Source organism: Puntigrus tetrazona, chromosome 4 (assembly GCF_018831695.1).
Source record: "Puntigrus tetrazona isolate hp1 chromosome 4, ASM1883169v1, whole genome shotgun sequence".
NCBI classification, from domain to species: Eukaryota; Metazoa; Chordata; class Actinopteri; order Cypriniformes; family Cyprinidae; genus Puntigrus; species Puntigrus tetrazona.
The window spans coordinates 17525904-17553474 of NC_056702.1; the positions used below are offsets into that span (position 1 = coordinate 17525904).

General features: G+C 38.1%; 1 protein-coding gene across 1 annotated transcript in view; it reads right to left on the minus strand.

Annotated features, from left to right (window-relative positions):
- Nucleotides 1–26443, minus strand: part of daam1b (dishevelled associated activator of morphogenesis 1b) — a 64087-nt gene extending 37644 nt beyond the window's left edge. Inside the window, 1 exon segment of the mRNA XM_043236625.1 lies at nt 26316–26443. The gene's annotated coding sequence lies outside the window, so the exon portion shown is untranslated.
- Nucleotides 26444–27571: the final 1128 nt, after the last annotated feature.

Genomic DNA, 27571 nt, shown 5'->3' on the forward strand with positions numbered 1-27571 from the left:
ATATATATATATATATATATATACACACACATACACATACAGAACATTTCACTAAGCATGTAACCTAGAGGCTATAACCTGTCCTCATACATCCTAAAATGATATTTGATTCCTTTACTGTTTAACATTTGGCACATATTTGTAACCAGCCCAAATTTTTGAAAGCAAACCAACCTGTGTGTTATGCATAAAATATTTTTATTATGTTCAACACAAAGAGGTTATTTTTAGCTTATTAACATGATATTTTAATTCCCTTTTTTTTCGCCTTCACGCAGGCCAGAAACTGAGAGCATTGTACAGAGGAGTTATGACTTGCTGACACACATTATAATCTCTCCTTTCTTCTTATTCAGCTGACACAACAAACAGAACTGGTCATGTGATACTACTGCTTTGCATAAAGTAAAAAACAAAGCCCAGCTCCGCCATGTGACCGCCATAGGGCCCGCCGCTTAATCTTTTACAGAAGGATTATGATTAAGCAATAAGTAATTACTGCTGATGCAAAAGATTTAAACCGTGATCGAGGCTGTACAGTATGCGCCTGCAGCATTAGAAGCAAATGCAGTGGGGTCAAGAGTTTACTGTAAATCACTTCCTTGTTATTTCCATAGAGGTGCAAGGTGTACTTAGCTGGAAGACACACGAACAGGAACAAGCAGTCCTATGTGTTTACTCAGACACATTTGAGACTTCAAACACAGATGCTATCAGGAGAATCAGAAACGGTCTGTTGACTGTAATTGTTCCATTTAGCAACACGGAGCACAGAAAGAAATATGATAAAAATCGAATTACCTTGAGACGACGGTCTTTAAACGTTAACCCCGTTGTTTAAGGTTTCCAACAAAATGGAAAGAATGTCAACATGTCAACAAATGAACAACCAGAAAAATGAACCTGTCCGAAGAATATAAACAGGAAGCCGGTGAAGGTGATAGAGTCAGAAAAACACATTTCATGACAGATGTCACCGCTCTAAAAACTAGTGTTGAGAAGTGGCTATATCTAAAGAAAAAATATCGCAGAAAGCGACATCCTATCGGTTTCATTTTATAGAAGCACAATGTTTTGTGGTTATTGTGAGTGTGAAACATTGTGCTTCTATAAAATGAAACCGATAGGATGTCGCTTTCTGCCATTTGAGTTTCCTTCCTTGTATACAGATTAACTATGTTATGTTGTTTTTGTTGTTTATCTGTTCACAAAAAAATCTGACCTTTATACAGTGATGCATTATTATTAAGACAGTAAGTGTCTAAAGTTGATTCTGCTGGTAAGGATACAGCTGGAATGATCGCGTCAGCTCACACACACACACACACACACACACACACACACACTAGTTCTAGCATTACTACCTTGACAGAGCAGCAGGTACTTCATCAAAACAGAATACAGTAAAGCAAAAATCAGTGTGTCACCTCTGTGTCACCGTTGGAACACGGCTGAAGCACAAATCCTTTAATTTATTTAATAAATAATAGTTAATAATAGATAAATAATAAATAATAAATTAATAATAGCATTTAGATATGTTACATCTCAAATATGAAAATATTATGGAATATCTACATTTGTGCCAAATGAGAGAGGTAGGATACACGAGAACAAAAGCAAACATTTTGCAAACAGTTAAGTGTGTATTTAAAGTATACTACTCTGTCAGTCTATGTTAGAGGCGAATTCAGAATCAGCACATGGTCACTGTCTAGGGAACTTTGTTTTCAAGTGCACTACTCATGGCTGACGCTGTTGCTCTGCTGGTGATTACCAGTGTTGCATCTTTTTTTCTTTATAGAGCATATTATAGTATTTTCCCACTAATATTTTAAATACTTTGATTTCAAATTCTTATAGTTGATCTATAATGTAAACTACTATAATGTGATTGTTATTATCTATAGCCTACGTTATCAATATCCATTTTAAATATACATATTTAAAATTCAAAATTAAAAGGGCAAAACGTCAAAAAAAAACAAAAGAAAAAAAAACAGTAGGTGCCAATAGTGAGTGTTTAATGAGTGTGTCATTGAATTGTTCAGTTAAACGATTCCTTCAGATGTCTAAGCACAGGCTAATGACACTTTGACCAAACCGTTTCGTTCAAAACACTGAATCATTCAGCTATGAATTGACTGTTTGAGATGCGCTGTGGTTGCAGCTAAAATGTAAGTGACCAAATAATGTATTTGTCTTTTGAACTGTTTAGAGAACTATTAAACAGCTGTAATGGTGAAAACATTGTGTGATGTTAAACAACTAGTAGTATATTAAACATAAACATTGAATTTTTACCTCAGTATGCTGAGTTTCTTAATTCTTTTGGTGCAATTTGCTTGTCCAATTTCTCTGATTCGTAGAGATTTCTCTACAGAATCAGGGATAATATTTTTTAATATTTTTTCACAGGAAATCAGATGTGGAACATTATTATTTGAAAAAAAAAAAAGGCTAAAACAGTACAGTGACGGTAGTTGGCTTCAACAAAAGCTATGCCATTGATCTTGTGTTGAGTTTAGACATTCTTGTATAAAATCAGTTAGACAGTGTAGAAAATGAGAGTTGTACTTCCAAGTGTACTGCTGCACACTATATAGTCAGATGCAGCACATAGCTTGCAAAGTTTAATGTTACGGAGCAGCTTCCCCAACTCCCCACAACATTGTCCTTCAAAGAGAAGCAGAAGCATTTCAGAAGTACTTCAATTACTGATCTTAAAAAAAATATGGTTTTCTTTTTTCTTTTATCATCGGAAACATTTTCAGTGGCCAAAGGTAAAAGTGGGAAGCACAGCTACTAAGCATTCTGAGTTACTAAGACTCTTATTTATGACAATAAAAAGGGAGAGGGGTACCGTTGAGGGATTTATACAAAGTCGTTTGGTGTAGATCGCCACTGTAAGCCCGCTGGTGTTCACGTTGATACAGTAGCTACATTAATCTTTCAGTTCGCTCACCTCTGGCCCTGCTGAGGGTTTATCTTTCCCATGGGCCTGTCCTGACAGGCCACATTCCGCACATAGCCAGCCGAGCTCTGTTCAACCCCACTGCCATCTCACCACGCAGCCTCTTGTCACTCTTCCTGTGTCCTCAGGGCGCTAATGGTAATCGGGTTCGAGTCCGTATTCGAATCCAACACTCGTTAGACTGCTTTTGTTGTTTTTGTGTCACATAATGATTCGATCTTCGTTGAAAAAGCCTGTTTTGCACCACAAGTAGCGAGCAAGTGAATCAGCGAGAACAACACCGACATAATCAGACACTGCATACGCAAAATAAAGAGATAATTGGGTTGAATCTGAACTGCAATAAATTTAGGAATAATCATAATGACAAACGGCATTAATAATAATTTTTTTCTAATTTACAAATTGTTTGTGCATGCAGTTGGTAATTAATCCACACAAAATACGATCCAAACCGCAAGATCTAGCTGTAAACAGCTTACGCCATCTGGATACAGTCAGATTTACTGAATAGAAAGTGCTGTTTGTGTGCCATAAGCCACTTGTTTGTTTGTATCCGTTCACGTATTGCATTACACGCTGCTCTGCGTATAAGAGATGGGCACGCACACCCAAGTCATTGTAAACCGACTACACCTGCAGACAAAGGGTGGAGATACAGTGACATTTAGTGTCGAGTGTTGATTTAAAAAGCAACATAAACATCCTTCCAGTCAGTCACGAGAATATGACTGAAAGGAAAGAAAAAGTAAAAAGACTGAGAGCCGTGTGTCAGGATGTACCGGAGATGACTTCATCCGCTGTGACAGGTTGAACACCCCTCACCCCATCAGAAAGGCCGTTACAAAACAAAAGGCCATTTCAACTTTCTATTTTTTCTCTCTTCCCATCTTTCTTTCCATTTCTCTTCTCGGCTCCTACTCAGCAAAAACTAAGTGCACTTAATCTGATAACTTGGCCGGAGTGATGCCCAGATTAGATAGGGGATACTTTGCAAAATTCAGCACCGAAAAAGGCTCTGCATAACAAGCATCAACATATACAAGCCAATTACATTTTATTATAATATACAGTATGCTGTGGAACAAAACAAATCTCTAAGTAATTTGGCTGCAATCCCTGTTGGGTATTCAACCCAACCAAGTCTTTCATCGAACTCAAGTGTATAAGTACTAGGAAATCCATTAAGCATAAAATAAAGGCAATTATTAGTAGTCCACAATTAGTAGGGTAGCAGCAGCATACACAGTTAAGTGGAATTATTGCCCCTTTCGGCCTAGTTTCTTAAAAAATGATAAGAGCTATGGAAACATCCCACACCAAAATAAAACGTTTAATGATTACACTGAAAATCCAGTTAAATCAGAATAAGCTTTTATACACAGTTCCATTTTATGAAATAAAATAGCACTAGTAAAAATGCCAAAACTGTGAAAGCTCTTGCAAACCCTACATACAACAGTGTGTGCCATAAGTTACAGTAAAATAAAATTTAACTACATTTAATTAAATAGAAAAATATTGCATAGCTGCATTTAGAGTAGAATAAATTTAATCCCTAGTCATACAGTGTCTCAATTAAATAAATTAATAAAATTAAACAAAATAACTCTGTTTAAATCGGTTGCTTGGATTCCGTACATGACTGTATCCAATGTAGAGTCAACAAGAGTGCTTCTGGGGTGCAAATGTCATTATAACGCAGTGCACTGGGAGCGTTCTGGGAGTGACTGCCAAATCAGATTTTCTCTCAGAAAGCTGATAACAGGGCATTCAGGGGTAGAGGCTTTTTACTTCACATGTACAGGCCATGTGTTAATCTGATTTATGGCTGCAAGCACGCATTTCACTTGTCTGAAACATGTACAATTAATGCCATTCTACTAATAAAAAGGGTTTACATGTGAGAGTGATTAAATCACAAAGGTCACAGAGTCCATGAGTCGGATTCCTACTCATATTTTCTCTCATTCCCATTGACAGTATTTGCCTTTATTGTCTATTTGCATAAGGTTATCCTCTGTTCAACTTCGTTGCATCATCAATTGATGTTGCTCATGTCACTACAAATCACCAACTGCCATTGAAAATAATAAGTTCCAGTCAATTTGCTGCTGTAAATCAATGTCAGTGTGAAAAGCTATTAAGTAATGGCTATTGCGTGATTCCTATTTGATAAAAACAGGTATGGTCAATAAATACTAATACCAGGACAAAACATTCAATTGTAAGAAGAGGGGTCAAACCTACCCTAGACATCTAATCCTAGAAATATCCCAAATGACATTATCCCTCGCCATCTTCCAAGTCTACATTTGATGCAGAGTTAAGAAAAACTGTTTTTATAGCCTTTAAATAGTGATACAAAAATAAAACTCAATTAAAATGGATTAAGGGTTCTAGAAATTAAGAAATATGAAAGTGTCCCAAATGACACCATCAACCTCGCCATCCTCCAAGGTCTACACTTGATGACTGATTGATCAATAACAGAACAAAACTTAAATGAAAAGGGGTCAAACTTACAATGACACCTGAAAAATAACAGACATGTCCCAAATGACAACATTAGCCCTCACCATTTCATCAAGTCTACACTTGATGCCTAGTTGATGAAAACAGATTTTATTTTCAAAAACACCCTAATAAAAATAACATTTAAGTAAAAGAAAAGGGGTCAAATCTAGACAAGAATTCGAGAAATATGGACGCGTCCCAAATGACAACAAATAATCACTTGTCATTCTCCAACATTAGCTCTTGCCATTTTTCAAATCTACACTTGACGCCTGGTAAAACCAGCTCTTAAGATCGATAAATATTGATACTATAAGAAAACTCTCAATTAGCATAAAGGGGTCAATCCTTGCCTAAAAATCTGGAAATAATGGTCAAGTTCTAAACAGTGGAGAAGCCAGAAATGTATAAGTGGGTGGGCCTACATAAAATTGTGCAGTATAGCCTATTAAAACTATAACAATGACTTCTATTTAAAGGCACGTCTGACGAGATGGCGAGTCAGGAAATTCACCTTTGTGACACGGACTCAGAAAACACTTATTTATTAGAAAATAATTTCAATATCTTGCTACTATTTTCCCCAACACATTAATTACTTTAGCTGGATCATTGCGGCAAGCTTTAACCTAATGCTCGCATTTGAACGCAGATCTCTTCGGGAGCACATAAATGTGTGCAGCTGCAAAAATGCAGTTTGTTGTGGAGAAGAGTATATCTAGCATAGCGTTTCTTTCCAAAAAGAACGCATATGATTAGTGGATCGAACACTGTACCTATGCTAATATGACGTTTCAAGCATGCTTGGATCAGAGGTTTGCGATAAACCCATTTATTCGCCACTGGTCCTAAATGACAGTGTCAAACCCTTACTGTCTTCTAAGTCTTCGCTTGATTCGTGGTTGATAAAACCAGCTATTGTTACCAGAACAAAAGTCTCAATTAAAAGTAAAAAGGACAAGCGTAAAGCTTGAGAAATAATGGACGTGTCCCAAATGACAACACTAGTCCTCACTGTCCAATATTCCACTGTGAAGTCCACAAAAGCTAACAAAAGGTTTAAAAAGAGCACTTTTCTCAAACCTGACATGACAAATAGAACAGCCTACAGTCTTGTGGATTTCATGAATGCGCAGAAGCAAAAACCACAAGGCCACATCATGTGTGTCATTTGGGACGGGGCCAGCGCACATTTCACACACCGATAAGTTCATAATGCTTGCCCTTAAAATAGCTTCTTAAATCAACATTGTGGAGAGGAGCACTGGGGAACCATTGAGTGCTTCGCAGCACGAGGACTCGTAGACCTGGAGAGTGAGATATAGACCGAAGCTTTCAAAAGAGGTGTTGAGTAACACTACGATTGTGAGAAAAGCCCTTCATTAATCATGAGGGTGGTGGTAGCTATCAAGCTAACAGCTAGGTCTCCCCCTCATGTTTTAAGGAACACAGTATCTGGATGGAAGACCATAGTGAGCTTCACAACATGGGCCAGGCAGGGATTCTTACGACGTGAACCCAAAGCTGGGGTTCAGATTCCGCACTCCCTCCTGTCAGGGGTAATTTAGAAGGAAAAACAGGAGGGGGAGATGAAGAGGTTTGAATAGCTGCTCCTCCTTGCAGACAGCCTGTCAAACATGTTCTGCAGACAATGAGACCACCATCCCCCCTCTCAACACTTGCACAAACTGCATACACACACACACACACACACACACACACACACACACACACACAGTCACAAGCATGAGCATTCCTCTTCATGCTGACACTCCCATCTGAGAGGCCAGGCCAAACTGAGTTTAACAGAATGGTGATCATTTTATCAGGAGTTCATTATCCTAGTCTGGCCCTGACCCAAACCCAACCCTATCACATGTCAACTCAAATTACTGGCATCTAGATATTTTTATTTATATTATATATTCCTAAGGATGCAAAATATTGGTTATTGGTCAATATCAGAATTAAAATTTTAGTTATTGTTTTTGGATAAATTGTATTCTAAATATATACATACATACTTTTTTTTTTTAAACAATTTAGATTAACTTTGCTGGCACTAATGTGCATTATTTCACAATTGACTGTTAAAAGCTCTAATGATTTAATAACTCTGCACAATCTTTAGCAAATGTAAAAATATTATACTACACATTAAATTTGTTGTGATGCCTAATTTTTACTTTAAATTTGTTTGTTTTAGTGTTAGTTTTAACTGCATTTTTATTTTCAAGGCAATAAAAATAATGGTAATGAATATAATTATAATATCGGCCACTTATTAGTTATTGTTGTTATTGTTGACTAAAACTATGCAATTATAATTAAGCTGACTTGACATAAAACATTAAATAAATATTAAATAAAAACTTAAAAATGGTGTCTTGGCAACTAACTGCAATTTAAGTAAATATAAAATATAAAATTAAAATTGAGGTATAAATATAATTAATAAATAAATATTATTATTATTATTATTATTAAATACTAAAATAAGTAGAAATATAATACTGGTTGGCATAGCATAAAAATACTTCACAGATTATCTGCATGATATGCCAGATTTTTTAAAAAAATAAATAAATTGTACCAAATGTACAGCCCACCTTTATAAACCTATGGCTTGCCACGCACTTTAGCAAAAGCAAGACCTCATTTTACTTTTTAATGCACTTTTCTGGTTTACACATCTGAAGTCCTGAAATATTGAGTCAAGGTGGCCCACATTTAGCTCAAACGTAGCAGGCATGTTTGCAGATGGCAGCCTGAACTTTTTTCGGCCTAAGGGCCAAAAGAGTTGTGTTTGCCGCGGATGAGAGATGGAAGGAGTTCAAGCGGAGAGATACCGGTGAACTCTGAGACCTCGACTGACAGGAAATGACACCTGACTCAGATATACGGCGGCTCGCTGACTCCACTGACCACTGCGAACGCTAACTCGATCCTATACTTCCCCCGAGGCTACAGACATCCTCACGAAATGCCAATAATGCTGAAGCACAAAGCATAGTGAGTTTTTAATACACTTTACATGCTATCTATCTCTCTCTCTCTCTCCTAATCACATAAACTAAAAAATTTAAAACTGCACTACAAACTTTAGACATAAATATAACACAACACAGGCAAAACATATAAATTCAGTGACGTGAAAGCATTATATGGCAAAAGCGTTGCATTGAGGAAGCTATATCAGTCCCTCCCTGGCCCTGCTGTTGCCATGGCAACCATCACATGTGTCCTCGACCGGCATTCAACCCTCTTTTTTTTGCACTAATCCAAGGACAACCACATTAAAAAAAATATATGAACATATTAATCAATGTGCATTTTTGATGACCTCTGTCTAACAATGGTGAAATTAATCCGTCGGCGTAATTTAAATCCTGCAATCCCGAAGGTGAGCCACACCCTCTTATTAAAAAACCATTTAATATTTAAATGAGCCTTTAGCCTATGAGACATCTGATAGGTCAGCAGAATTCTTCTTTGATATCAGCCCGGATATTTACATTAATTATGAATGACACCATCCAGAGCTCTACAGCTAAAAGACTAATCCATCAACGGATAAAAAGGCAAGATCAAGAGAGAGATAAAGCTTCAGAAGCTACTGCTTGGAACCCGCAACTGCCTCAGTCTTAACCCAGATACCTCCGAGGGTGGGGTAGCGCTTCAAACAGATGTGACAGCAACATTTTAAACCATGAAGACCGTAAGCGATCTCAATATACGACAGCTCAGAGCCTTAAAGATACCGTGAAAACGATCACTCACGCTTCAGTTAAGCAAACAAACAACTTATTCTCCTTTAAGCAAATCCCGTGAGAATAAATGAACCAAAAAAACGTGCAAGAGAAGGAACGCGGCAAAGAAAGACAGTTTGATTTCGAGGCGATTTCCGCTCACCCGGTCCAGTCGTGTTAAAACAGATGCGTGTGCAATGCTTTTAATACTCTCATTTTGTTTTAATTGTATGCATAATTCGCATGATTAAAGGAGAGCCGCATGTCACGCTGCAGAGCGTACACGTCCACCGCGCTCGGTGAGAGAACGCACACCTGCCCTTCAAGGCTTTACGAGCTATTTAAACAGCTCAGCTGCCGTCACAGCTAAGGAACAACACAGGAAAAACGCACCGCGAACTGTCATGAGATGGAAAACCCTCCGCTTGTGTTAACTTACCCTTTATGCCTTTGCCTACGGTCCGTTTAATGTTACATCCCTCATGAGGAAAGACGACTGGCTCCAGAAGCGCAGTGGATGTTCTCTAAAAGGCTCGAAAAGAATGTAAATTCAAGGATGTCGCTTCAGTCATTCTGAACATAAATGTGCTGTAGATCCGTCCCAGAACGTTTCCATATTCGAGAGCCAGCGGCTGACCGGTAAACACATGCAGCGTCTCCCTGCTGTTCAACAGACCATCTCATGCAAACGCACCCCCTTGTCTTTCCCTTTCTCTCTCTATCTCTCTCTCTCTCTCTGAGGACACAGGCACAGATGTTACTATCGACAAGCCACGCCTCTTTTCAACACCCCGGTCTCTCATAGGATACAGGCAGAGTTAGACTCCGCCCACTGATCTTTACTTCTTTCCCTGCTTTCTCGCTCTCCTTGCATTCTGCTGCAGGACTGTTTACAGTTTGTTTAGAGAAGGGCTGTGAAATGGACAACCCAGGTGTGTGTGTGTGTGTGTGTGTGTGTGTGTGTGTGTGTGTAAGCGCTTAACCATATTTTGTACTTAAGTGAACTATATCTGTTAAAACCTTTTGGAATGATAATAAACAATTAATAAATATTATGTGTAGCTTTTTATACTTTTATTAAGGTTAGGTTTTATAGCTAGCTTTGTAGAAAATAACAGAATCTATGGAATGCATAAACATATGTTTGTGTGTGTGTGTGTGTGTGTGTGTGTGTGTGTGTGTGTGTGTGTGTGTGTGTGTTGAGGGTCGCTTAAAGGGATAGTACACTGAAAAATTAAAACATCTGAATGACTTAATATTAATATTAAAAATATTATTATTATACTAAAAATGTCCTGGCTCTTCTAAGCTTTAATGCTAATATATACCTTCAAGAGAGGGGGTGCTTCGGCGGATATGATACAGTTTATAAAGTGTTCAATATAGACACTTTTCTTACACAAAACTGATTTGCTTCAGAAGCTTGGAAGAGCTAAGACATTTCTTAGTATAACTCTTATCGTTCTCATTCGAAATAAAAAAGTCGTGTATAGGATGGACTGAGGGTGGGTAAATCAGAGGTTATTTTTTACATTTCTGGATGAACTTTCACTAGAGATTGAAGGATTCAGTCAATGAGTGGTTTTAACAGACTATTCATCATCTATGTTTATGTAGAGAGTGTGTTAGCAGATGCTGAGAAAAATATTCCTGTAAGAGGAAAAAGAAGCACGTGATCAATTAATTATTCAGTTTGTTGAGACCAAAGAGAGCAAAAATACACACCAACTTGTGGAAAAATGTTTGTCCAACAAAAAGCTAGAATGACAATGTCCCCTCCCCCTAATGCCACCTGCCACTGACTAGCATTAGCAAGTTGCTTGTAAGTAGTTTAGGTTCCCAGGCTGTAAAGCACTAGACATAGAGCTACAAATAGTACATATTTATATTATTTATATATTTTTATATTTATTATAAATAAATAAAAACTGTTTCTACAAAAATATCATGTAATCATGTAATTGACTGGAGTAATGACTGCTGAAACTCAGCTTTGTCATCATGGGATTAAATACATTAAAATAGAAAACTGTTAAGTTAAAATTGTAAAATTGTAATTGTATTTCACAATAACACTGTGTTTCCTTGATTTTATAAAATGCAGTCTTGGTGAACTTCTTACAAAAACTTTCAAAACTTCCTGAACATTTTTTAATATATGCAATATGCATTGCAGAAACTTCCAGGAAGGCGTTAGAGCTGACATAAACCATTTATTGAAACAATTTAGTGACACGTCGAAACAACTCAACTTCGCTCCATCTTTGAACGGACAAATGGTCTTACTTAATGCTAAAAGCTTCAGCAATTTTCTTCTTCAAGCAGCAGAAAATTGGATTAATGGCTTAAATAGCAAATTGAGGGAAATCTGATGGTAGGGGGTGTAATAACTATTGTTGGTTTTTGGCGCAGGAGACCGTGTGGCAGCTGCAGACGTACTAACGGTGGAGAGCAGGGAACAAAACACTGAAGCTACCCTCCCGTGGAGCTTGAGGAAAGCTCGTCTGAAAGTACCCACAACCTCTGCCGACCCTCGGTAATCGAGCGATGACAGCCTGAACACAGTGGAACAAGTGCGCTAGTTGTCAGTCAACTGATAATTAAGAGCGTTTGCTCTTCCTGTCTGTCCTAGTTCTGTGTTTATGGTAGTTAAGCGTGACATGTACAGGAGTCTCTGAGCCAGAAGTTCAGAACGACATACACTTGTAGCCTGGAATGTATAAACAAACTAACACGGCCAAACAGTATTCATTACAGTCCATGGCTTCGAAAATGTAGACAGCCTACCGTAGCCTATATGATCGTATTTGGTCCCTCCGGCAAAGCTTTTACTCTCCTGTTTATTTTCCACTTCATAAGGCTTGGTTAATAACCGACAATGTGCAAGGAATACGCTAACAACTAAACTCGGCTCACCTTTATAATCAACCACACGGTAACATGACAGGCATCTGCTTCCTTCTCAAAAGCACTGCCAGCAGCTGCAAAAACAGACGAGCCCCATTCCCATTGGAACAGCCACGAGAGAGACTGGAAGAAAGCTTATGGCTATGAAGAGGAGAGGGTGGGCTGTCAGGCTGGAAGTTAATAGGGTTGTGAAGCAGGGTGCAGATCTTTCATGTGGAAAAGTTTATAGACGTTTTGGCCAGCTGATATTTTAAGATGAAATTTGTTAACTAATAACGTTTGGGGCAATACACATATCTGTTCATTTTAGACGAATGAGGCCGATGCACAAGCACCAAACATTGATTTTAAGCCTAAATTTTGCTAAATCTATAAACTGGTTCTTCAAATCTGACCGGTTAATCACAATGTTGTTCCGACATGTCGAACTCAGAAAAATCGGGTTCTGCACGTGCGCATCAGCGAAAAAAAAACGTGTATTTTGTCTGTATAAATAAATTTGAACAGCGGATGACTCTTTTGCCATACTAATCCAGATATTTTGCGTAGCTTGTCAGTGATATACATATATAATGTGTATAAACTGCAGCTCCACACCATAGATGAAAAAACTACAAAGGTTGAAATCAACAGTCATCAAACATTAAATCAAGGTCACCGAAATGAGTAAGCTGCCCATTTTAAGCTACTTTATATTGTTATCTCTTATTGTGGCTATGAAATGGATTTGGTTGGCCGATTTAAGCAGATTTCCAAACGAAAGATAGACAACTTATTTCTGTATTGGCAGGCCTGTTCCTGCCTACGTGACGATGAGGGTGAGGCCTCCATCCCGGGGCGGCTCTGGTTGCAAAACCGTTTCATTTCATTTGACCGACACGGTCGACTACACCGTTTTCAATGACTACACATCATCACGATTATCTCATACAACAGCTGGATTGTCGTCTCATACAAATGATGATTACGTCATTGTACATCGTAAAAAAAAAAAAATATATATATATAATCTCAGCCCAATAGGAAGATATCTCCCAGATACAGACACATTTATATTGCAGTTTAGGTTTAAGTAGCTGCGGCCAACTGAATTGACGTACATGAATCACCTTCATAAATTCACTTTTGACAGGTAGAAAAACTAAATATAGTAACATGCAGCACAGTCTACTTAGTGTAGAGAAATGGATCATTTATCTCAGTTCCTACAACGCACAATTCGCTGCCAAAATCTGTGGCATGTTCTGCCAAATCTGCTGCCGAACAAGCTCAGAGAAGTCAAAGCCAGAACGAGATCTCCATCTCCTCTCTGAGATAGACATCTCCTGAACACGGCTCACGCCTGCGGCACAATGCCACGTCTGGGCCGCAGCTGTGCAGACACGGAGGACTTGTCTGTTTCTCTGTTATGGAGTTGTTTCCGCCCGTAAGTGAGCTGAATCAAAGTTATCTGATGGAGCTGTGGACAAAGCATTTTCTGCCCAGTCTGGTAATCCTCTGTGACCTCCGGGAGTAACATGCTTCATCAGGTGGTAAAACCATTTAAAATGTGGGTGCAGATAAAGGACTATTCACAGCAAACATGAAATGAAAATGTGAAAGTAATGGCTAATGGAGGGTTATTCACATCTAACAAATTTTCATCAGAAATGTTTTAGTACCGTTGAAATGCGATTGCATTTTTATTAGTGCTATGAAATGACTAATCGTGATTAAACGCATCCAAAATAAAAATTGTAAACAAAGACTTCTATTTTGGATGCGATTAATCATTCGACAGCACTCATTGTTATTCATGTTTTAAATAAATATTATAATATTTTAATTTTACTTAAATTTTCAGTGATTTTTTTTTGCTGAATTTGTCATTTTTATTACTTTTTAATGCTTGTATAGTTTCTTTTTTTGTTTTATTAAGGGAAAGGTTATAGTTAATGGCTTGTTAATGGGAGAATTGGACCTTAAAATAAAAAGTGTGACTTTAAGTTTTATTTAATTAATTTAATTTAATAACGTTAATTTCATTGTAACAAATTTTTAAAATACTAAATGAAAATTAAAGGTGGAGCTGACTGAAATGCACCATGCAGGACAATTAATAAAAATAAAATAAAAATTGTTTTACATTGTTATCAGTTATCATGACTTGATTACAAATTGTCCTACAATAGCAAACTTCACGTGCATTTTTGTGCCATTATTGTGAACTTTTAACATGTTTCATTAATTAAATATCTATTTAATGTTGCAAATGATTTTGAAAACATTTCTGGCATATCTAACTCTAAGGAAGACCGTGCATGCATGTTGCTGTTTCAGCCCACCAATTACACTCACACACGACAAATTTAAGTTGTGCTATTTCCACAGAAACCACAGATCCAGTTCTCCCGGCTTCAAGACCCCTTCATATCTTAAATTAAATGCTTGGAAAAGGGCTCTACCCACCCTCACCAAGCTTCTAATTACCCGTGCTATCGTCAGATCAGCCTCTCACTGACCATGCTTGATCACTCACAGTCCTGTAATCTTCTGTCCTCCAGCCCTACATACTACTAACACCCAGTAAAACAATCACTCTCACTTATAACAACAAAGGAATTGTTTTTAAAGTTTTGAGCTACCACATAGATTTAATTCACCATAGAAGTCTAGTATATGGAGAGAAATCCTGAAATTCCTCACAACTTAAGAAAAAAAGGCATACTGAATGACAAGTGGGTTGTGGAGAGCACATCATCTGTAAATGTTTGTTCTAGAAGTGTGAAGTTGCAGTTTAGGGTTAGCAGTTTTTTATCTTATCCATAAGGAAACGCTGTGAAGTGTACTTCAGCTTTACACTTTACTATCCCATGAGAGCCCTGTGAGACCACAGGAAAGGAGTTATGAATGGCAGTGAAGCGACAACTGAAACTGGTAGGTCACATGACAAAGTCAACATGTTGGATGCAGCATTCGCACTGTAAACATGCCCTAGCGAAGCATTTTTGGACTTTAGAGTCGCCTAGATAGTAAGCACTTCGCTATGTTCTGGTCTCCTAGGTTTACAAGGCATTTTCCAATGTGCATTCCAAGGCAATGATGTTGACCCAAGCTTGTTTCTGCTATCTGGAGAGCAGTTGGCATTATCATCATTACCCTAAATCGCCCGTGGGTACTGCTTAAAAAAAAAAAAAAAAAAAAAAAGTCTAAAGAACAGTGCTTTAAAAGAGTTTATGATGAACTTTCAAAAGGCCTCAAATGGCGCCAAATGATGGTACTTTGAACTCTTCGCTGCACCGCAGCTGTTGTGAAAGCTGGAATCATGTTTGCGCCAGATTACTGGAATCTGAAGGTTAACAACTCTGGTTTAACTTGTTGATCCCAGATGTGTGCTGTTCTTTTTGTCGGTGAAACCTTAGCGCGGTAATCTCGTGCTGGGAACGGCCTGCTCAAGTCTCAGTCATGCTGCGTTATCCTGTTCGCTAAGAGCCAATGAAAGGCCGTGCAGAAGAGGGGATCAGGGGTTTCTCGTGCTGTTATGCGGCATGGCACGATCACGTTACAAAAGCCATCCATGTGAAACATCAGCACCAGTATTCCCCACACTGCCCTGCATTTTTCATAAAGCCTGAAACATCCCAGGACTGCGGTAGGCTTGAGTGGATATAGAGAAACTGCGGTCCATTAGCACTCGCATTTCCTGCGTCAAACCTGACCTGCATGTTTCTGACAGAGCGATGAGAGACACCGCGAGGTAAAGAAATAACCACGTGACTGTTGGGAGAAAGGAAACTAACCCAGACATATTGGCCACTGCTGACTCACAGAGTGTTGCTAAATCTGGTTATCCTCTTACGTCTTTAAAACCTGCTCGGCTGCACATGGGCAACTCAAAACACACCAAGTTCACACCTATATACACAAATTATTAGGTGAACGTAATACAATAACAATTAGCAAATGATATATTAACAGGTGTGGTGATAAACACAGGTGAGGCAAGTATGCAACACCCACATGCTGAATAAGACATGTTTACGGTCAAGAAATGTCATGTGATGTTCACATCACGTCTCACAGCGGCACACAAACAAAAGCTAGAAAAAAAGAACTAAAAAAATCTGGTTTGGCAATGGTGGTTTAAAGGGTTAGTTTAACCAAAACTTAAAATTCTGTCATTATTTGCTCACCCTCACGTTGTTTTAAATTGGTATAAGTTTCTTTATTCTGTTGAAAACACAAGAAGATATTTTTAAAAATGTGGGTAATCAAAACAGTGGATGGTTGCCATTGACTTTCATTGTGTTGCGTTGGGAAAAAAAATACAATAAAAAGTCAATGGTTACGGTCAACAATGCAAAAGCAGTTCTTTATACATTTTCAAACAAAAATTGTTTTAAATAACTTATAATATATGTTTTAAAATAACATTATATTAAGACATAGCCTACACTGTAAAAAAAATAATAACTACAGTTGAGAACACTTAATAGTTTAAGGCAACCAGCTTCAGGAGATTTTTCTGTTTCTCAACTTGCCGTTTCCAGTATATACATCAAAGTTGAGGAAACTCAAAAATATCCTCATGCTTTAAAGCTTTTAAGCTTTCTCAACTTTATATATTTCTTTTTACAGTGCATTTGTTTGTTTAGTTTTTTTAAATATTTATTTTAAATATTTTAGATATTTCATAATAAAACCTATAATATTATAAAATAAATAATAAAATAAAATAGAACATTATAAAAAATAAATAAATAAATAAAAAGTTACATTTAAAAAATATAAATAAAATAAACAATGCAAATATTCCTAAAAATAAAGTAAGAATTATATGCTAAAATAGAATGCAGCATTCCTAAAATAATATTTTTTTAAATCATATTTGCTTTTACGGTTTTTAAACCTTTAAGTCCTTTTAGAATTCATATAAAAGCAAAAGAGCTTATATAAGAGCTCCTACTGAACAGGACCTGTGGACTGAACTTGACGAAGCACAGCAGGAGGGATTCTTCCTTTACCATTTAAACATGCCTTAACAAGATGATCTGTTGTCTGTTTGTGAGAAACAGGACGTTTTGTTGTCTTATACTGTAGGTATGTGCCTTTAAACATGAAGCAAAGCAGGTCATGCTGTGACACACATAATCTCTGCCTGCTCACCCTGAACCAGACCAGGCCTGTCACACACAGCCAAGTACACAAGCCAAGGTCTTAGAAGAGTCTTAGTCAAACCAACATGGTGGGGCCAGCACAAGTGAAGTACTGAAAACTTGCATTAACTTATAATAACTGCAGCATCGCCCATTCTGAATATTGTTTTACTTAATTAGAGGCAGTGCTGTTTGTACAAGTTTCAACCACCTCCACCCTGTTCATTAAGAAGCCCAACTAGACACAAAATCAAGTGCTACGTGGACCTCTAGAGAACACTGTCAAGAAGAGCTGATTATTTCCAACCCTATATCATTTTTTTTAATGCCACAAAACAATAAGACGTTAGGCAGAATGTCCTAGCTGCTCTTTTCAGCATAATAAAAGTGGGTGTTGATTTACACAGCCAAGTTCCGTGAAAATTTAAAAGCACAAAAGAAAAAATAAAATAATTAAATATTCACATCAATAATGGAAAAAAGAAGCAAAAAGCATTTTTTTTTTATCAGTCTGTATTTACAACAATTTCACTATCCATTCTGTTCAAATGTGCACACTTTACTACAGCAAAAATTTGTCTTTACAACTTGAGTAATGGAGCCGTGTACTTTGTCCGCCTCTGCAGTCAGGACATATCTAATGTTTGATATAGGAGCAGGATTTGGCCAATGAGGTTTCACTGTGGGCGGGGCAACCCAGTGTGATGCTACATAATTCATTGGTCATTCATGAAGTCCATTGCATCTGGACACTGTGTTAGCCTTTCCTTAAAAGTTCTGCTTAGAGAAAAACAGGTCACCGCTTGTCATTGGGCAGAAAGCGAGAGGTTGCTCCCCAAAGTCCTAAACGCACAAGTGGATCACAAGATTTCACTTACATTGATTAGAAAAGAACTAAACCACATTGTGGAAGGAAGCGGATTAAACAAAAGCAGGACCTGACGAAAACATTAAACAGACCTTTGGAAAACACGCAAACACTTTGGAGACTTTTTAATGGACGAGCATGCCAAAGACCTTGTCCTTCAAAGCCCTGATTCTCAACAACTTGCATTGCAGATGCTTGGAGTGAAACCTTACAAAATGGCCTTATTTTGAAGAACTAGAACAGCCGGTGCTGACACTCCAGGGGACATCAGCAATGAGCTCCACCAGCACAAATTCTGGGTCAGGAGCAACCCAGTTCTGCGTCTGTATTAGAAGTTAGGAGAAAGGCACACAACTTTAGAGTACACCTGAACGCGAAGCAACTCAATGAAGGGGAGGTAAAAACCTTAAACGCACCTACGATAAACATTTTAGAAAAAACAAGCACATACATGTCAAACCTGGCATGGCTATGCAGTAAACATGCGATCAAGACAGAGAAGCTACTTTATGCATCTGTGTGTTTTCAATAAAAAATGCAATCCATTAATGTTTTTTATTATCATTAATTTTTTACTTTCACTTGCTTTCTCTACAACTGTTACACCATAAACCGCAGTTTAAATCTTAGAGCAGGAAGCTCGTAAAACAGCATCTTGAAAACATTTTCTGGCCTAAATTTGTAGTTAATTTGGTTATTTCTTCACCCATGTCTTTTGAATACTAAAAGTAATACAAAACTGCAACAAAATTACTAAAATCTAAATGAAAAAAACGAAAACATAAAAGCTAATTCAAAATCTAAATAGTATAGATATATAGTATACTATACAGACGATACTAAAATGACAATGTGGCTGTTTTTCAAGATTTTTATTAAATACCTTCAATTAAAAATGTATACGAATATGATTTCAGAACACTTGAAAAACAGTGCACAAATAATACTGACCACTTTTATGCTTTCAGGCGATTTTTGTCCTTTTTGTTGCTTCGAAGCCCCTGGTCACTATTCGCTTGAATGGCATGAAATGACAGGAGGTGAGTACATGATAACAGACCTCATTTTGGGGGAGGATATCCCTTAAAGATTGGAAACACTTTTTCCACTTCACCACAAACATTCTTTGGAGTTAAAGAGACATAATGACAATTTACGAGCCCTCTATTGACCTTGTAAGCCTCTACCTTTAAAACATCCCTTTATCATCCTTAAGGAGCTCTAAATATTTGGAGTTCACCTCTAGCACTGCATCTTCTCAGGAAAACACACAAACATCTCAATATAAGGTTAAAACTTGTAATGCTTATATCTCCGCATCTTCTGAAAGCTTCGCTAATACACCTCGGTCTCCGTTTCTACCTCGCTCAATTTAGCACTGGATGTTTTTTATGGTTTTTATTTACTCTTAGTCATTTAAGACAATGTTCCTGATGTTCTTTTTTTTCCCCGCAGTGATATTACTGTCTTATCCCACCCACTATCAGCACACCTGGCGCGTCAGCTGTTCTTTGGCTCCAAATCAAGCCACATCATGGAAGAAAGAGATGACAGTATACGTAACAAAAGAACGTGTATGAACAGCATCGTTTTAAAAACCAAAATGTGGCCTCTCTGATGAAGGAGAAGGATGTGTTTCTCAGACAGGATGATGATGGAATCTAACAAGTACTCAGTTACCACGAAACAAAAGGCTTAATTGAAGCCCTTCCAGTTGTTCTGACACAGGGAATGGAATGAAAGCGTCTGGCAAACATGGTCTTTGAAGAAGTCTTGCTGCTTTTCCTTCAATGATTCAGTCGTCAGAGAACGAACAAAACACGACACAACTGGTGGAGGAATAGTTCACTCGAAAATTATAAAACTTAACGAGAAAAAAATTATTATTATTAAAATTATTATTATTATTTTTAAAGTTAAAAAGAAGTACTTTATAAAATTCAATATTAAAAACTTTTAAAATAAGTTTAAAATATTACATTTAAAAATATATACAAATAGGCAACTACAATAGCGGACATTATACCTAAACATTGTATTGTTACGTCTGTAAAAATGAATCAGAATCAAATGTTGCAGAATCAGATGGTTTCAGAAACGTGCATCAACGCACAGACCTGGCAAATATAAAAATGGTCTGCTCTTTACACAAAGCTACCACAAAACTTCAGAAGAACGTGCAGCCAGGATATCCCTTTCCTGATCTACAGAATAAAGAACGTTTTGGAACAACACGATGGTTGAAACGACAAAATCGTAATTTTTTATTAACCACCACTTATGAAAAAGCTTGACGGGAGCTCATTGTGGAAGGAATGCTAACCGAGCAACTTTACAACTCAGGTGTCGCCAGCAAGCTGTCTGCGTTAATCATACCTGTGTAATAAACACCTTCCTGTCCTCTGCCCCCATTCTCAGCCTCTTCATCTCAAACTTTGAGAAGGGGGGGGGGCCAGAGCCCCCTCAGCCACACTTCACCTCCTTAAAGAGTCGTGAGGGAGGATGACGCTACAGTTTGTTTTGGCCGTCGGCCTTGTTTTATCTGTCCAGCCCCTGCAGAGCGGGGGCAGAGGAAGAACCATGTCTGTATGCCTCCCCACAGTTAGATCGTGACTCTCAGATTACAGCGCAACATCAACGCCGTAGAGAGAGCGCACGCTACCACTAAAACCACAGGCCCAAACATAGACACTGCTGGACATCCCTGCAACAAATCAAACTACGGCGTCACTGCTTTAGGGAGGTCAAACAGCGGGAAACTATCAAACCAGGAAATCTGCTTGTCGTAAACAACTGTATTTATACAAATGCTGAGTTCACAAAAGAACGAAAAAAACTTTGTTCTTTATACAAAATCTTGACCTGACATGTACGATTTTCCATACCAGGGAAAAACATTTATGGTGGCAATTAAAAAAAAAAAGTGCACATTTCTTAAGGGTGTGAGGCACTTGGTTTAATGTTACTGAAATGTTTATTTTACCAGGAAGCCACAGAATTCTGAGAATTGCTGAGTTATTGAAAGGATATGAAAAAGGCATTTTAATGTTGACCACCTGACTACACCCATGTATGAAGACCAATTTTACAAAACTTAATGATAAGTCCTGAGAGCTGTCTCTCCAAACCACTCAGCGTTACGTGATAACATCAATAAAAATCCCAAATTAATGCATTTAAACATCCGACAATTTTCAATGTTGTCACATTTTTTACTTTTTTGTTGCATTTGTGACCAGTTTAGGAATTTAAGAACAGGTATGTTTAAAATTCATATTCCATATTCCATATTTTTTATATAACCACAAAAAGTAAACAATGTGAGTGATTTTAGTGTGATTTTTCCGAGCTGACCTCAACAATAACAGAAAGGTTGCCATTAAAAAAAAGATTATAATAATACACTCAAATGTGTATGCTCAACCGCAAATAAAAATCAATAGAAAAATGTGAAAAAAACTTCCCTAGTGATTTATATAAAGTTTAATTAAAATTATAATATTATAAAAGTTAAAAACAATTCTAAAAAGTTTTTATAATTTTGCTTTTAAATCCACCATTCATATCCATGGTTCTCAAAGTAACTGATTTTTTTTTTTTTATATATAGAAAAAAAGTCTCATCAATTTCATCAATAACATGGCACAAATGTTGTCAGTTGAGCTTAACATATCGAACTGCAATATTTATTAAAGAGTTCTTTTTGAGAACATAATTTGAAGCATTTTCTTTCATGTCTCACCAACCAACTATCCATGCTCTCAATATCCTGGTAGCAAAGTTGTGGAATGCAACAGCGGCCTTCAATGAATTAAGAAATCCACAACTATTCAAAGGCACCCTGAGGATGACCTGCTCCTTGACCCTGGAGAAATAAAGAAGGTCATGGGGCCTCCAAGAGGAGAAAAAGTCTGAGGAAAAACCACAGATTTTTACCTCAGAAACACCTCTTAGCTAAGAGCGTCAAGTGAATCCACCAAAAATGTCAAAACTCCTGATGTTCAAACCAGAAAAACGCTAAATTTGTATATACAGAGAAGCTCCAGAGAAGGTTATTGGAGTGCATTTTGAGCCTCACGGACAAAAACAGAAACTTTTTTCAAAACATCTTTGCATTCTGTGGAAAAAAGAAAGTCATAATTATTTAGAAAGAAACGAGGGTAAATAATAAAACATTTTTATATTGACCGAACTATCGCTTTACGTCAACAAGCCTGAATACAGAAAGTGATTATGCATAAGATTTTAGAAGAATAGTTTGGTCGCCTGGAAAACGCATTTACATAGAAGAATAAGAGATCAGGCAGGTTTATCGGGAAGGTTTAATCCTACACTAATCAACCATGAAGAGCATGTAAAATCCTTATGTGTGCAAAGTAGCTTTAAGGGAAAAAGCACTGAAAAACATAAAAGAAAAACAAGCAGAATGAAAGTGAAGCGTGGAAGAAATCAGAAGTAATTACAGTCACCCTAATATTCACATAATCTTCCTTGAGCAAAGATGAAGGACAGCTTGACAAAACAAACTGAAACAGGATTATATCTGACCGAGTGGCGAACGGACAAAAAGATCTCATATTTCAAGCAAGCGCAAGTCGTTTCCATTTTACCGTAGCTGACAACAGAACAAACAAATCTCCGATTCAAAACTGCTGAAGGTGTGTAGACGCAGCACAATCAGTCCAGAACGCAGTAAACAGGAGTGGCCTAGCGACATACAGGGCCTCTGGAAATAAATGATGCAAAGTGAATCCATTGTCTGATCCAAGTGAACCACACCACTCGGAGAATAGGACATTGAAACGGTCACACAGGCCCATTGTTACGGCCAAGTTGAGCGGGGTCCTGTCTCACAAGGTCTGGCCGGAGCCGAAAGGCTTGTAGAGTATTGCCATGCTGCGATCTCTCTCAAGCCCCATTAAAGAAGTCCTCATCCAATTCTGTAAAGGACAACAGGGACTCAAGTTGTGCGCAGTACGTTTCCACTGAACACTAAGGTTGAGCTCTGAGCATCGAGGATGTGCACTACAGATCTGGATTGATGAGAGTCAAATTGCAAGGTTTATTTGTCCCACAAGTGACTGGTGCAATTTTTTTATAGACTAGATCAATTGGTGCAAAGCATCTTCTGCAGTATATCCTTGCATAAAGGTTTGAGTTGCCATGGTTATATGATGGAGAACAGGAGGATGGGAAGGAGACTAGATAGTGCTGAAAGCTTAAAGCATGCTAGTTTTGATGCAATGAAATGTACTAAAAATGACTGAGAAAACTTCAGACCCAAAATACAAACCATTTCCGAAGCTGAATATAATAAGAAATGTTTCCTGAGCACTAAATCAGCACATTAAACTTATATCTGAAGGATTGTGTGAAGATGTAGACAGAGCAAAATGTCTGCAGACTTGGTGAGAATAAGACTGAAAAATCGTAGCTTTTGAATGATATGGCTCAGTAATGCATTGTTAGAGTAGTCTAGCGTGATGTGCGGTGCTGGTGTGGGGTAACCCCAGCTGTCCCGGGACCACCCTTTCACCAGCGGAAACAATTACGACTCCCAGCGGCATCTCAGCTTTCTCCTCATTAACAAACATGAGCTGTGGAGGCAGCAGCAGCAGCCGCAGTGATCTGATTGGCCAGCTGGTGTAACCTTACTCCTAATTAATTACCCAAACACCCCACCACACACACACACACACACACACACACACACATACATCCTTCACCTGCACCCGGGCACGTGGCTCTGCAAAAAAAGGCGGTTTGTTGATGGCACAGTCAGACAAAAGACAACACATGCCACACACACCCACCCATGAATACCTCCATAAACATCAGGACACGGCCTGAACATTATCACTCAATGCCCGTCTCCAAGCCCGATCTCTCGCCCACACACGCGATACAGCACAAAAAGAAAGTCAAATCTTTCACTAATGTGGTTAATACATGAGTGACAGTCCTGTAAAGCTGTCTGGACTCATGGGCCGTACAGCTAGAACAAATGTACTCTGTCAGTGACAAAGCACTAATGAAGCAAAGCAATGGCAGGCACTAATTCTCTTAAAAAAAATCAGCTTTTCAACAAAGACTGAATAACTATTGAATGCACACTGAGAGCTCAATGGACCTATTAGTGGGAGCTTTATCGCTAGCCTAGAAATGAGTTCAGTCAATGTGTTTTGGTCAATCACGGGGTTAAATAACCTAAAAAAAGCACTGAATTAAAATCCAAACCCATTTGTATCTAGACCCAAGTACAAAATCTACGAAAAATGGAATCATGTTGATATTATTATCTGTTCATACTATTCGGTAAAATGTCTTATTACAGTCTGAGTTGAAACTCCATTTTATACAGATAGTTGCTCACCCAATTTCTGTCGTTATTTATTTATTCACCATCACGTTGTACCAAAAGCTTTATGACTTTATTCTTATGTGAAACATATAAATGCTGGCAACCAACCAGTTTTGGTAACAACTGATTTGGACTGTATGGAGAAACGAACACTGCAACATTTCTCTAAATATCTTCTTTTATGTTACGCACACGCAAAAGTTTGGATTCACACTGATGTTTTTTTTTTTCTAGTGAGAGCATGAATACAGAGTTGGGAGATCACAAGATGAATTTATTGTCATGGTTCTGATCTATATCTATGATAATAAATATTCCTGACAAAGGTGCAGGTTCACGCACAGTCCGACTTAAAAGAATACTTTACAATAACATACTAAATAATACAACTACTACAGTTAAAATATCACAAAAAGCAAACAAGGCTTTAGTTTGGAGCTGATCGACATGCAGTACATTGAGAGTCAAAGAGGAAGCCCATATGCTCGGTCTGAGGGGAATACAAGTCGAGCCAAGAGCAGAAATCCATCACTCGTGATGCCCCACGGTGCCCACAGGGTATACTGCCCTAGCTATAAAGAACAGACAGAGACTGATGAAAATGCGGGGTGACAAGGGCTTTCTAACTCAGAAAGCAGCAAGCGGCTATCTGCTGAGAAAGGCTTTTAACTCTAGTCAGCACTTGAACACTTGATTAGTGAGAAAGGGGAGCAAACAATAGATAGCAGCACTATCCCTCTTACACAAATCTCATCATTCACTCACCCTCATGCGATCCCAAGGTACAAAACTGTATTTGACCTTTTTCCTTGAGAAGCATCTATGTCTACGAGCCCATAAGAGAACAGTAAATGTCGATGCCTTAAAACTATAACAATAACCGATACGACCCCAGAAGATAAATGAACATCATCTCAAGTGAAACGTATGTAGGCATGTACAAGGAACTCGATTTTTAACCTCTTGAATTATAAACCCTCACTTCTGGCCAACTGTAGTAAGTACATTCATAGGAGAGTGCAATGAAGTGCTATATCAGCATGTGGTGAAGCTAAAGAAAGAAAGTCATACACATCTGGGACGGCACGAGGAACGTGAATTATGACAGAATTCCACAGAAAAAAAACAAGGAAAACAGAAATATTCCTAGACGGCCAAACACAAAAATAGAGCAGAATACGGTTCATAAGCATGACTTGGTGGCTCTCAAGGGCATTCAAGAAGTTGCACTGCTAACTTTTCTCCTTCAACCATGAAGAACGGTAGACGTTTAAATGACAACATCTTAAACTAAAAGAGGGTTTGGAACGGTGTCTTGCACAATTAATAAGGGCCTTGGAGTTGGGGAGGTCAGGAAGCACCGCGTTAACTGATAGCGAAGCCGGTTACACGCTCGCGCACTGGACAGTCGTTACATGAGTGACGTGACCCACAACAGAACCGGCTTCGCTATTCAAGAGGAAAGGGTGTCACAAGCAGATCAGATGCAAATCGCTCATTTTAAACCTTCTAAGCAGCGAAACAAATTAAAATTTAAAGCGCGTGCAAAAGTGAGAGCAACGTGCTCCTCACGTTAGTTTCGCCGGTCCGCGCGATCAACCGTCGATTCTTCTAGCGGCCCCATCCGTGTCTCGTATGAATAAACCGTTTACCGCATATGCCATCCTCATCGTCAATCAGCATTACCCTTCCGTGCTGTGACCGGACAGCGGTGATAACGCGGTCTCTCGCGTCACGACAACGCGACCCGCACGCACGCGATACGCGCGTCAATCCCGAAAGTCGTCCGAAAGGCTGTTCTTACCTCGTACGGGGTCTCATCATTCATCCAGACGCCACTGTTTCGGCCGGGTGAGCGGACACATGAACGCGCTCGATCGCAGCATTGCACGGACCTATAGCGAGCTGACGTCATCATTTTTTTTCCCCCACCCGAGTGCGCATGATCACACAAGGTGGAGGTGGAGATGTCTAACGGGAGATGTAGTGCAGGTTAACGGCAGGTACGGCGAGGCCTGAAGTTTCGGTAAGTCGCCTTGTAACGTTTATACATTCATAAGAAAAAAGTTATAGCCTGACTTAATGGTCCTTATAAGAAGGGAGCTTAAAAAAAAAAAAAAAAATATATATATATATATATATATATATATATATATATATATATATATATATATATATGTGTGTGTGTGTGTGTGTGTGTGTGTGTGTGTGTGTGTGTGTGTGTGTGTGTGTGTGTGTGTGTGTGTGTGTGTGTACATAAAAGTATTTTGTATTTTTAATTTTTATTGAGTATTTGTATTTGTATTTGTATTTTTTTTGATAAAGGAAACAGTGACTGATGTCATAGACTACATGAATAATAAATAATGACCTTAGCCTAAACACGACCCTTTCAAATCTCATCATTTCGTCGTAGGATATAATATGAAACTTGAACCAAAGGAGCCCTAGAAGATTTTTTAGGTTAAAACGCCACCCGAGCTTCACGCTGTAAAGGTTAAATACACCAATAAAACGTGGATTTAATTTCATGGACAAATAGCATAGTAGGTATCTGTATGGAAAAAATAGCTCGAAATGAACGAGAAAGTCAATGGCATATTCCCTAATGTGAACGGGACAGTCTTGTCCTGTACAGTGGTCTTGAGTCATCATCTTGACTCACTCCTTTGGCAAATAACAGTTTAGCTATAAATAAACATTCCTTGATACTTAAACAAGAACATAACAATTTGTTAACGGGCTCCAGTCGTTGTTTACATCACTTAGTGCTTAATCTTTTTGAGATAGAATATGCAGGACTGTCAGTGCCACAGCCAAGATATGCTCCCTTTTATTAAAATATTCAGAGTAATCAGTCGATATGGGTTTTTCAATAATCAATATTATATTCTGATTATTTGGTTACATCCTCAGGAGCGTGTACTATGACCAAAGCTCAGTGCATTCGAAGAGCTAACAAGCTCTTTTTTGTCATCGCTTATTAAATTACACCTCTTTCTTTTTTTTTCCCCGTCTGTTTCTTAACTACAACATTACCTTGTTTATTACGGCTTCCCT